The 13,812-nt window shown below is 40.6% G+C and overlaps 1 protein-coding gene across 2 annotated transcripts in view; it reads right to left on the minus strand.

Moving 5' to 3' along the window:
• The window catches only part of chl1b (cell adhesion molecule L1-like b), a 60,658-nt gene extending 47,831 nt beyond the window's left edge, over nucleotides 1-12,827 (minus strand). The window contains exon 1 of one of the 2 annotated variants that reach the window (XM_070959973.1): nucleotides 12,461-12,827. The gene's annotated coding sequence lies outside the window, so the exon portion shown is untranslated. The remainder of the gene's footprint in view (nucleotides 1-12,460) is intronic. The other variant, XM_070959969.1, reaches the window with a different exon arrangement.
• Nucleotides 12,828-13,812: the final 985 nt, after the last annotated feature.

Raw genomic sequence — 13,812 nt, forward strand, 5'->3', positions numbered from 1 at the left:
AAGCTAAGACACACTCCCACATGCACTGGAGAAGACTCATTGTTTTTCACGCTATTTGAATAGTTCTTTACACTTTGTTGGATGTTGTTTACTTCATGACTGAGATGAAAACAACCCAACAGAGGAGCAGCTTTGTCTTAACAGGGCTGAAAAATGAGGACTGTGTAAGGAAGAAAAGAGTGTCCACTGTTGCAAAATCTGCATGAAGGTTCTTTGAGAGCCAGCTAAGTATGTCCATGCTCACTGAGAGGAATGCAGTCTGTTCTATTATGAACAGGGAAAGTGTCTGCCAGTGGACTGCCCTTCATAGAGAGGCACAATGCACAGGGTTAATAGCGCTGCTTCTGGCACACTTTCGACCCCAGCTAAAATCCCATCACACTGCAGGTGGTGAAGAAAAAGAAGGGCTGAAGTCTTAAAGAGGCCTCCGTGTGCTAGTAATGACATTCGATACGGCCCAATGGAGGAAGACCTGCCCGTGACCTTCACACTCTCCACACCTCTTCCACTGGTGAACCACAGGAGGAAGCAAAGCCATCTGTAACTTTAGTTTGGCTGCAGGGACTGCTCACTGCTCAGGGATATGATCCAAATGTTTCACCAGCAGGTGAGTTACACCACACAGCAGTGCCAAGGGGCCTATACAGCACCAGTTCAACAAGAAGACAAGGATACACACCCTGGGGGAATCTGACTTGTACACAGACTTTCATGAGGGCATGTTTGCCAGTGCTTCACCCACTTCACACTCTGAAAAGGACAATCACAAATCCATGACACTGGGTGCAAACTGTGCCTCAGCTGGTACAAGTAGCTGTTAGAAAGGAATTACTGAGGTGTAAAATGGCTTAAAAACAGGAGGAATGAATTTGTTATCTACAGGGGAGGGAGGGCGCACGTGAATTCATCAGCTGTCAGAAAACTGACAGACCTCAAGACTAATGGTGTCAATTATACGTGCTTTCTGAGGTGATCTCTACCAACATCCTGTGTCAAACTGTCATCCCATGTTCACCATGGGCCCCAAAATTATCATGACCCCTGCAGAGCTGGCAGTCTCTTGTTGCTCTATTTTTGTGGAGTGGATAAATCAGAAAAGTGACATCAGCATGACTTGAAAGAACTTTGGATTAATAAACGTATTTCTGCAGTGGAAACATACACTAAACAGGTGTTTTTCCCCTTTTAGTGGCACTGGAGCTACAGGGTGAGATTAGTGTAGGAGCACATGTAAAAATGTGTGAGAATCCGTCAGTCTGCATTGGAAGTCAATCAGCACTGTAGAGTCAAAAGAGTCTCATACTAGATAGTGACCGTGTGGTTTTTACCTTCTAGTCCTAGAAATGTAAAATGCTCAAAATTCACAGGAACACCATTCTGTACTTTCTTTGAGTTTAATTTTCTCTACAATGTGAAGCCAGATTTTTTCTTTACAACAATTAATTCATGAGAAAAGCCATCACGCATGACTGACTAGAACTTAATCTGCAGTTTTGAGAGAATTTGTGAGACACAAGTGGTCTTTGGCTGGTGTGTGTCTCTAGCCCACTATGAAACAAAGTTAGACTACAGTTTCACTCAATAATAATCCTGCTTCCGTTATCGTACTTGTGGCAGATGCAAGAGAATTAGAGGCAAAGCCGGCGACAAAACTCTGTCACTCTCAAGAAAATAAATCACGGCGGCATGAAGTCAATTTAAATGCAAATGTCAATGTTTAAGACAACAAACTGCCTACAGTACCATATCTCAAGTAGCTGTGCTGCTGAAGTTGAAGACCACCCTGACTTCCTTACCAGGAAGATGACACACTGCCTCTGGCTTGTGACACACCACCGGAAACCAGAAGGGTCAGCAGAAAGCCGCAGAGAGGTGAGCGTTCATCCAGACAAAGAAGCCTGCACTACATGTCACATGAAGACTGATGGGAGCATTTCCAGGCTGAGGCCCCGGATATCAAAGTAGGATTTCTCACGGATCACCTCTATTGATCTGTTTTTGTTTCTCAAAGCCATTGCCCCAAGCCTTTAAGCCATTTCTAACTGGCAAAGCTTGCACACTGAAATGGCACAGGGTTTGTTCATACACAGGCTTAACAATTTTTATAGAGCTCAAAAATTTAGACTCAGACTGATGTGGATTCTTTTTGAACCTGACCAGAGCCTAAACTACTGAAGAACGTGAGTCAAACCAGATTTAACCAAGATTCGTACAATAGCCTGCAGATGCCTGATGATGAACAGGAACCAGAGGCAATTTTATTTTGGAAATAAATGGAGGAAAAATCTGTCTTCTTGTTTTATCATTTTCCCTCAAAGCTATTTATTAATGTTCTTTTGGCATGAAATAGCACGTAAAGTCTGCCTAAAACAATTTGTAAGCAATAATAATATAAGGGTACTCTTAAATAAGAGGATTCTACATTGATGAATGTATGCAGACAAGCCATAAGAAGTTATTACTAAGCTGCATGGGAGTAGTCTTATCTATAAAGTATTTGTTCCTCTTAATATCAATAGGATTAATTTGAAACAAACATCTCCTTTTTTTTCACCAAACAATATCTCCACTTCCCGGGCGCAGTATATTAGCATTTGACTGTTAATCATACATTGCCTCTGTGACAAAACAATGTCATCATTATTTTCCTACACCCTACTTGTAAGACATTTCCTTCTTAGGTCATGCTAGGGTGAGGGTTGTGTTAAGTTCACTGTGCTAGCTTACTACAAATATTCTGTATTTTTCTTTCTGCTCTGGAGAAACACAATAGTTCACACAATCCATAAAAATACAATGTTTTCTCACTCTTGGGATCATGGCCGAGAGAAAGACCTTGCAGCTGTACAGTATGTCTGTAAAGGAACGAAGCAAGGAAGCTATTTCAAGACAAACCTGAAAAGACTTTGGATACATCTAATTGTGAAACAAAATATTTAACCACTGTAATATATTTTCTACTACATTACAAAAGAGTAACAATTTTCAAACAATAAAGTGTGTCCCACGCGGGTACATTGTAGTGTTTGCACGCTATTCTAAAAAGGAAAAAAATCCTATTCCACTGGACGTTAAACTGGTTGGCATTTCATAAAGAGGCCTCCACTCAGAATCAGCATTACTTTAGTAGCTGTTTTCAGAAAAGCCTGCATTACACTGATTAGCTAATGCAATTAAACACCATTTACCCCTACCACTGCCCTCTTGTGTGTTTAAATGAGTCAATTTGTGACTAAAATACTCACTAATATTGCACCAAGCTATTTTCTTTAAGCCTCTACATCATAATAGCTCTACCTAACCAGAATGAGACATCGTGACTGCTCTCATTTTGTGGGTAAAACCATCCCCCGACACTCATTAGAATTCCACTGTAAACCACAGAAAATGTTACAAGGTGAGATCGTTTGCAATCTGACACGTGGCCATAAAAACATGCTCTGCATGAAGTCTTGGTTTCTACCCAAAAAATCTGGAGCTGTAAAAATAATGAGGTCAAGAAGGTCTGTGGTTCATAGCTGATGGTCTGCAGGTCACACTTGTACAAATGAAGAGTGGAGCTCCCCCAAGCTGATGAATTAATTTGGATCCTTACCAGCTTGGCAAGATTCTTTCACAAAACATTCGCTCTATCTGGGGGTGAGCACTTTGAGAAAAAGACATGCTGAGTACAGGCTCTTTGTAGAAGACCCTAAAGGATGACTGCAAAGACACATTAAAACCCCCCTGCAAATTTTAGTTATGTGGAAAATAGTTGAGTTCTGACACATAAAATAGACTGCTATGTACTCGTGGCAAAATACTGCCATGGTGTATCTAATGGCCAATAACAGAGCAATGTAGCAGGACAAGGTTTTCTCTCTTTCCATTGTTTTGTAATGTCAATGATGGTCTATAATATCTTGTATCACCATAAGGATGAAAAGATCAGGTAAACTTGTCTGCACATTCTCCAGATATGATTGAAGAGTGACATTTCAGGACAAATGAATTGATTAAATTGCTGCAACAGAAAACAAAACAAAAAAAAAGACTACACTTCTTCCTTGTGTGTTAGCCCACTTAGCAAAGTGACCACTCAGCAGCACATCCTCTGTTTCATGATTCTAATCATGTTTGATCTGCTCTCTAATCTTCCATTTGGAGAATAGTGCTGCTCTTGACTCCAGGCCTCACTGAGCCAGTAAACAGCCTCTTACTATGCAAAGCAGACAGCGAGCTCGCATGTTCAGACCAATCAACATACATGGAGCTGCACTGGCATGGGGTTCCCAACAGTCCACTTACAGCACCCAACGGAGTCCAACACTATGTAATGAGGTCCCAGGAGAAGCCTCTGGACATAGGGCACTGCTGCGTTTGCTGCATATACTGTCACACTGACATATTTTACTCACCCCCTTCTAGACAGACTGCTACAGCACTTAGGGGGTACATTATCTCATACAAATGATCAAGTACAGATTTGTACGCTACCACATCACATTTTTTGACAGCAATTTTTTTATCTGTGAAAAGAGAATTGTGTGAAATTTTGAAACTATATTCGTCAATGGTTTTCTAAAGGTTGCAAACTATGTCAGGGTTTTAGTGAACTTTAACTGAACGTTTTCACAGCAGACATTTTGACAAATCATGGCAAGGAAAGCACAGGTGTAATTAGAAACATTATAAATGACTGAAATCTTGTTTCGCTGCCAAATGTTGCACATGTGGACATTCATGGTCCCCAGATGAAAAAGCCGACCTCTGGCACCACAATGACATTCCCATTTGTGGTTTTGAGTGAAATGTCTCAACTGTTGATTGAATTGCCATGAAATTTGATTCATTCATGTCCCCCTCAGGATGAACTTCATTAACTTCGGGGATCATGTTTCATCTAGTGCCAGCAACAATTCATCAGGTTCACTTGTAATACTTTGGTTTATGACCAAATACGTGCATAATTAATTGCAATCCCCTCACCCTTAGCTATATTTTGTGTTTAGTGCTAATTAGCACAAAAAATTTGGACAATGAACATGGTAAACACTAGATCTTGAAAACAGCAGCATGTTTACGTTAGGGAGGGCTGTCAATGAATATTCTGAATTTGAATTTATATTCAAAATGTAAAAAAATCCATACACTCCACTGACAGCACTGCATTGGCGACAGGAGTCACAAAACCTCCAAAATCTCTCCTGTCATAATGGTCTGTCAAATAATTCCTGAGTTAGCTGTGAAAATATTATATATTCCGGCGCCACATGTTATTTCCACCGGCGCTTCTCTGATGTATGCCCTCTCTCTCATTCTCCCAAATCAGTGAATTAAATTAAACCAATACAGAGTTAGTGATGATTGCTGGAACAGTGAGAAAATGAACCAAGAAGGTTTTGGTGAGTTTTATCTTGTTTTGGTTCCGTTTAAACAAAGTGTGTTTTACAGTGATAAAATCACTGTTTCTGTGAATGTAGTCTTATGGCTTTGGCCAGAGCAATAAAACAGCTGTTTCTGGTAAAAAAAAAAAAAAAAGATCTTATTCTTTAACGAGAAGGTATCTTTGTCAGGATCCTTTCCATAATGTGTCGGACACTTACTATGACAATCTGAGAATATCAGTGGTTAAAACAAACATTTTAGTGAACATAAGTTACACTGACAATACGCAAATATCTGGAAGGATAAAAATTTGGAAATTACAATTTCAGAGTTTTACAACATATCTTAAAATCAGTCTACTGACATAAAATGAAACAATAAGAATCTTGAGAATTGATTAACATTAACTGAGTGAAAATGCAAAACATGCAGGTTCCTTTTATTAAACAAGAGAATCTGCTGCTCTGTTGTGTGAAACTGAATGAAGTTTTGAGTTTTTGACTGCTATTTGGACAAAACAAGGGGTGTAGGAAATTGAGATGGACAATTACATCAAATTAACTGGCAAATAGTACCAGCATCACAACATCATCGTATGAGGCGTGTTTCACTTCTGTCCCGGTACGTCCTCTATGTCCCCTGCCTGTCACATGTGTCCTTCCTCATCCACGGTGCCCTTCACTTCCATGTCCCTGGGGTCCCCTTGCAACCTTATCCATGCAGCCACACACAATACCCTTCATGGGACACAAAGCCAATGATACAGCCCTCCTCTGTTCCATTCTCTACATTTGTCACTTTTATTCCTACGTTCTTTGTTCATCTTACCTCTGTATGCATGAGTTATCCCAAATTGAGCCCACAATTGAAATGGAAATCATCCCTGTATCCCAGTGGCTTAAGGGCAATAACTTCTTACTCTTTGAGGCAAAGCTGTCACATTTGTTGTTCCTTGGAGAATCTTATGGTTGTGTTGCCCTTTTCACCAAGGTTTTTAACATAAACATCGAATTTGGAGGATATGTACCCTGTGATTCAACAACGCTGTTATAAATCTGAGCGGGCACGCGAGAATCAGGACAACACGACTGGCAAATGAGTTTGGAGCTGACAGCAATGCACAGTGGGATTAGAATTCTTCTCATAAAACATCCCCTTATTGGTTCTCTTTATTGGTTATGGTTTTCATGTGAGCCTAATGTAAACTGATTAATTAAACATAAAAAATACTATTCTGAAGCCTTATGAGGCAGAATAACAATACATACCACTGTCATTGCACTAAATCCAATAGAGGATGGAAAATTCCCATGAAAAACACATTCACAAACAGCCTGGAGGAAAGGATAAAAACACAACAAGTGGAAGATATGTGTAAATGTTGTCACTTGGACATAATAATAACAAGTCAAGTTTCTGAATGATGACATGTCAACACAATGCATTTTAAAAGACATGAAAAGCTTGCAAGTCCTGTAGCTGGCAGCACAATACGTCTGGATAAAATGTTCCAGCTTTAAGAAAACAATCTCAGTCCCACAGAGAAAGGAAAATGACAAGCTAAACTATACCTCCAGGCAGAGACGTGTGCATAGCACATCGCCAGGGTTGGCTACTGACCTCTCATCCCTCCTGCTGGGAAAAGAAGCGCTGAACATATGAGATAACACTGACCTCACTGCCGGTTTGTCCTTTGGTATTAACTTTACTGATTAATTGTCCGTGCAGCGCAAGTAGCCATTGATCATGTTCACCCAGTGGCCCCAATGACGCAGTGGCCTGTTAAATAAGAAATAAACCTTGATTCTGATGATCAGCACCTCTTATCCTTGCATCTCCTCTCCTGCTCCATGCCTCATCACAGGCTGCATGGAGGGAATCATTTCCAACACTCCTCTATCTCTCCTCTGAAACGGTCACATATCATAAAAAAAAAATCTGGCAAATAAATATGCACACTGCCAGAGAGCAGGCAAGGGAATGAATTTTTCATGTAACCAAACAAATTTCCACAACATACTGGCTAGAATGTGCCTTTCCGGCTGTCACTGGTGACAAACATGAAAGAGGAGGGCTCAGGTATGGTGGCTGTGCAGCACTCTCAACTGTGCCTGCAGCACAGGGAGCACGAGTCGTCACTGTAATTGCTTGTAGTGCTGGAGCCTGAGCTGAACTTCAATTAGGCCCTGGGTACTTGCTAGGCTCCACACCTTTCTGCCATGTCTACGAGCCATGCAGGAAACACATTCTCTCTCTAATGTCTCAACACAGCTTGGTATCAGTACGTTTGTCATTTTCACAGTTTAGGTTTACACGTTATATACACGGATCAGTGTACTTGTTCAAACAACTGTAAGACAGACCCTTCCTTGAGATCACTTTTTTGTATCACCACCAGCAATAGATACGGTGATAGCAGCCAGCTTAAATAGACGATAAGTTTGATATAGCAAGTAAGTCCTGCTCACTTTTAGGCTGCTTTTTCCAATCTCTAATAGCCATCTGATGACTGACTGAATTTTAGCTCAAAATTACACTGCTGGTGCTGATAAGAGATGCATCAACAGCAGACTGTGCACAGATAAGACACAGACAAACGCTTCAGAGTGGTTTAATGCAGAAATTTGCAGACAGAATGTATCAGATACTAAACCCTCTGTATCAGACATGAAGAATTCAGGTCCCAGTCTTCCCTGGTTCCACTTGAGGCTGGGCGCCTCAGCTGAACTGAATCTTGATACATACATCTTTCAGTCTCCTCTGCTAAAGGCCAGGTGTATACAGTGCGGACACAAAGAAAGGGCTCTCTGTGTCTTTCCTTTTCACTCTCAACCCCTTCCCCTCTCAAACAGGATAATAGAGCGCACACACATACGGTGAGTCCAAACATGTCTTTTGCAAGGCAAACACACACCTATATGAACAGGTGAGGACAAAACTATGCTCTGCCTCTGTCTATCACATCTCCAATGTTCTTCCTGCCACTGAATGTATTTCTAGTTTTTGAGGCTTGTGCAGAGGAAGAAAACACCATGGTAAGGTGTAAGCTTAGTTTTATCACTCACCTGTGTGACTGACAGACTGTTTCAGTCTTGTACTGGAGGTCCCAGAAGGACCTACATTGCTTCATATTGTCAATTTATCACTTATGACTGGCACTAGCTTCAAGTCTGTTGTGGTTACATCTCTACTTAAAAGATCTGAATAATTACTGATGAGTCTCTAACCTTCCATTCTTTTCATAAGTACTGGAAAGAGTTAGTGTCACAGCCCATTCATCTAATGTTTTGAACCTTTTCATTCTTCTTTCAGGGCCTGTCTCTCCACCTGCACTTACTGAAGTGGTAAATGATCGTCTGCTTACTTCAGATTTGGATTCCACCTCAGTGTTCCATTACTGGTTCTCAGAGCAGCTTTCAAAATCACAGAGCTGTGTAAACTCCTAGACTGACTCATTCTGGTTAAAGTATTACATATCTATCTCTAATAATATCAAACATTTTTGATATATGGAGTACCTCAGGGCTCTGTTCTTGGCCTATTGCTTTTCTCTCTTATATTTCACCTCTTGGCCAAATTATACACAGTTATGAAATTAATTTCCTCTACTACCCTGATGATACTAAGCTTGAAAGTGCCTATAAAGGCAGATGATCAATCCAAAATTTGAGGCGTGCCTATTAAAAACAGGATGTTACATAACTTTCTGCTCATAAATTCTAATACAACTGAGATGTTGGCCATTGCCCCTGCCTGACACAGACGGCAGTTTCATCAAGTAACTGTAACTCTCAATAACTATGTGATTTTTCAAAGTCTGACAGGAATCTTGGTGTTATGTTAGATCCTACCCTCTCTTTTGATCAGCACATTAAAGAAATCACCATGACCTCCTTTTTTTTTCTAAATACGCACACCTGTCTGATCTCCTTCAACCCCATATACCTCAGCTCTCAGTATACAGGACTCCTGTTGGTCCCATGGCTAAAAAGAAGTCAGTGGGGTGCAGGGCTTTTACCTATTGTGCCTATTTTCTCTGCAATAACCACCCTTCTCACATCACTCTGACTCTTTTGAGAATTTTAAATCCAAACTTAAAACTCATCTTTTCACCTTAGCTTTCAGTTAGTTGCTTCTTTGATTACTTCAGGCCTTGTAGCATTATCCAACCACCAGAACAGTTTCAGTCTCAGTGAATATATAAAACAAAGAACTTATACTCCATGTTTGTCCTGTACAGTAATATTTCTGAAAGCCACTGCATCCCTCATAGGGTTAGAGGGATGCAGTGGCTTTCAGAAATATTACTAACCCTATGTTTATTGTCCCACAAGCACATGGGCAACAAAGCTGTGTGCCTATCTCTCTTTCTCTGGTTATTTTCCCTCCTTGTCCTCCTTGTCCCCTGTGGAGGACCATCGGCTGTCCTGGAACTCTCTCAGTCCTGGTTGTTAGTGCCTCATTCCAGGTGTTTTGGATTCAGGATTCAGCTGCTCCTCTTGTCTCACTCTCTCTCCCTTGTGTGTTTGTTTCTTTTCTCCTACTTGAGTGAATGCTGTGTTTGAGCTTTTCCTGTGGTTGTTTGTTTAGTCTTAGTCTGTCCTTGTTCCAGGACCCATATTCTTCATATGTCTACAATCTATGAAGGGTCAAATGAAGGGTCTCAGGATAGAATATGCTTTGCATATTGTAAAGCCCCTTACAGCAAATTTGTGATGTTTGATTATGGGCAATATAAATAAATAGAATTTGACTTTTAATGCTGCTCTTCATGACCATGAATATTTACATAATCTCGACATATGAGCAGAAATTTGTTAGTGGCTGCGTATGCCAGCCACTAACATGTAAAGAATGAGGCTGTCTGCAACGACAAAGGATGTTCTGTTTCCTGCATTTTGTAATCTAAATGATTAAAAGGATGAAAAAGGTCCATGAAATGTGTCAGGTCAGAGCTGCATATTAAGTGGTGAGAGGACTGGCTGACATGAACCGGCTGGGAGATGGTCGACACTTTGCTTGTCCAATTATTGGCTCTCACTCAAATTGTTTGGTGAGAAGCATTCGACCTACTTCTGGACACAAAGCACCACTGCCCTGAATACAGAGAGGCTGGGGACCACGTGTGATGACAAGTGCCATTAGAGGCTCTTGTCTTTGGCCTAGAAATTAGATTCAGGCAACTTACCTGATGTCAGATAATTCTGGCTATAAACACTGGAGAACTTATGTGCTTGTGGCTTGCCCTGCTGGGCTGAACAGCGGACAATAAAAAGAGGATCTGCTCTTCTTGAAGAGCAGCTTGAGATGATTAGATTTACTAATTGCTGTGTGACCTTCAGAAGGTCTTTGTGTTTAACATTAAGCAGCCTCAGGATCAGCATTAGGAGTAGCAGCACTGCAAGCACTACAAGAAGTGGTAGCGGGAATGTATTTACCCCAAACTTCATTTCTGGAAAATGTACAACAAACTGTGTTACAGACAATATAGGCCAAGCCGATTGTGTTGTGAACAATAAGCGAAAAGCATCAAAAGGAATATATATATCAAATTATGGTAAACTATGAAACAGTTCTGTTTCCTGGGATTCCCTCAAAGGCATAATCTGTAATCAGACACCACACAACAACTGAGGAAACCAATGAAATTACAGCACTTGCACACACTGTGTGATAAATTTGCATAGCTTGTAAATATTCATACTGAGGGAATCACTATGTTATACATGTGAGATATATCTGGTCTATAAATGCCACACATCAAGCACAAGCCTCCATCCACATCCCCATCAATTACCAAAACTAGAGGTAACAACCACAACACCAATCTTATTTAAATGTCATTATAATGCGATTTTAATAACACTCATCGAAGCCTCATCAGTCATTTTAATCTTGGGTCATGTGTACTTTACACTTGTGCAACAGCAATGCATGTAATGAATACCAATTCCCTTGGAGGAGAATTAAAGAAAGAAAATGTCATTTGTCTGTGTTTTTTTCTTGTTTGTTTTGTTTTGTTTTCTCTGCTCTGAAATGCAAAGTGTCAGCTGGGATAGAAAAAAAATAGACTTTCAAGGCTGCTTCTAGTGCCACATAACATCACTTACCTTTTCACACTACAAAAATAGATCTGCTGAAATGGCATTTGCAGTTTCTCTACATTATGATCTGCACACAAAATATGATTGTACTGCAAGCATTAGCAGGGCTTCCACACAGGTGTGTCTTCATGCATTTTTCCTACTAAACATAACTATCCCTGTGCCTGCCACAACACATGCAACATGAAATTCAAGCATTTACTGTCAATAGAGAATGAGATAATGCTATTCACCACACTGGATGAGAAGGTGTGATTCAGTTCTGCGGTTCTGCATTCAGCATGAGAGCCAGTGACAAGCAGGCTGAGATCACCACTGTGTAATGGACAGAATAGTGGTAAATAGGCAGGAGGGCAGAGTGTGATCTCCAGTTACCATTATGAGGCATCACAGGCACTTGTATAAAAAAAGAAAAAACTACTTAGAATGACATTCATTCATAGTTATCAACTCTGGCATCCTTGCATCATGTAGTTCATTTAAAATGGTCTCAAAGCTCCATTATAAGGTTTTCTGCTAACCAGTGGGATCATTCTGCCTCTGCAAGGTGAGTAAACCTGGTTAAGCTAGGTTAGCCCTCCACTGGTCCGTCTCCCACATCACTGCTATGACTTCACTGTGACTGTAGTAATAACTCCACTCGCGAAAAACTGAATATATTGCAACAGGAGTCGTGACTACATGTGTCTCGGACAAATTTCCCTCTTTTCGTCCCCCCCTTTTTAAAAAAAATAAAAAATAAAAAACATCAGTTCATTTTAAAAACCACCTGCCATGAGAGCAGCATAGCCTACAGTCCGTGCAGGCGCGTGCTCAAATCATGGCACCAGCTGGGCGCTCCGTGTTCAAAGCTAGCTTAAATTAAAACAAGTGCAACTACTAACAGCACTCAACACGGAGAAAATGTGGAAAAAGAAAAAAAAGCCATTCATTATTTTCTCTTTTTTTCTCTTAAGCGATATAATAACTCAGAAATTGTGGAAACTCACCCTCAGGTGCGACTCATGCCGTGGCAGCCGTTCAGAAAGTTGACTGTTCTCCACCGCTGGAACAGGGCAGAGGGAGGTTTCTCTGTGAGCGTAACGCCGCTTTGCCTCGCAGTTGGTCTGAACCGGAGTACCTCCCTCCCTCCTTGGATGCTACTATCGCCCCCCTCCCCGCTCCCCCGCCTCTGGAAGAAAAAGTAATAGCGGTTTCTTCCTCCTCCTCCTCCACAAAGACAGACTCAAAGAAAAGAGGGGAGCCTGTCGCAGTCAATAGGTTCCACAAAACCCCATGGCAACGCAGAAAAACCGTGAGCAACTTCCGCACGTTGTGACCGGGTTCACGCGCTCCCCCAGCCCCCGAAACAGTGACAGCGACATGATTCCCCCGCGTGAGAGAGAGAGGAGGAGGGGGAGCAACGAAGCACTGCTGCTGATGATGCTGTTCAGAGATGGATGAGAAGAAATAACATTTCAAATTACGTGGAGGTCCGGTGGGTTATAGGCGTGATATACAAGTATTTCAGGGAACATTTTCTTCTGTGCCTACCTTATATTTTGTAATATCCCTGTTGGGGTGTGTGGTTATTTATTCATTTATTAATTAGTTTTAGGTTTAAGTTACATTTTTACAGAGGAAAAACAAATGTCGTTCATTTTGCCAGTGTTTCCAGGTCTCTAAGCAAAGCTTGTGTTACATCAGTGATGAAGGTTTTCATCGTAATAAAAATAAATAAATGGTAATGCAGTAGTATTCACTATGAAAGAGAAAATATACAGAGGTGTTAAGATGACTGATTTTTCAGGCCAGTGTCAGTACTTGTATTTGAGATTTTTTAAAAATATGATAATGATGGGGTTGCTGTCAATTTGTATTTTATATATTCATAATTTTTCAGTGAGGGAGGAGTAGATGCAGGCTACCTGTAGAATGTTTAACTCTGCAGTCAAACTTTTTAGTGGATGCTTGAAACATTTCTGAAGGTGACCTTTAAACCATTTTTATAAGGATCCATTGAATTTGGTCATTTAAGAGTCGTGACAAAGAAGTGTCCTTAACCACACAGCTCATAAATAAACCTGGCAAAATCACACCAGCACTAACAGGAAATACAACTGAAAATTTGAAAGAGCAAAATTCAGTGGAAATAATGATTCAGTTAAAACAACACAAATACAATAAAAAAAAATCAACAAAAGTTGAAATAGGTAAACTGTGACTAGGCAGCATGTAAACCTTCAGCGCATCTATAATAAATTCTTGTCAATTATTTGATATTAAATAATGAATTAAGGAATCCTGTGTTATTAACATATCTTCACATATTGTCTCTTTCACCATACTTATATCAGGGTGA

This window comes from Chaetodon trifascialis, chromosome 3 (genome assembly GCF_039877785.1).
Source record: "Chaetodon trifascialis isolate fChaTrf1 chromosome 3, fChaTrf1.hap1, whole genome shotgun sequence".
Classification (NCBI taxonomy): domain Eukaryota; kingdom Metazoa; phylum Chordata; class Actinopteri; order Chaetodontiformes; family Chaetodontidae; genus Chaetodon; species Chaetodon trifascialis.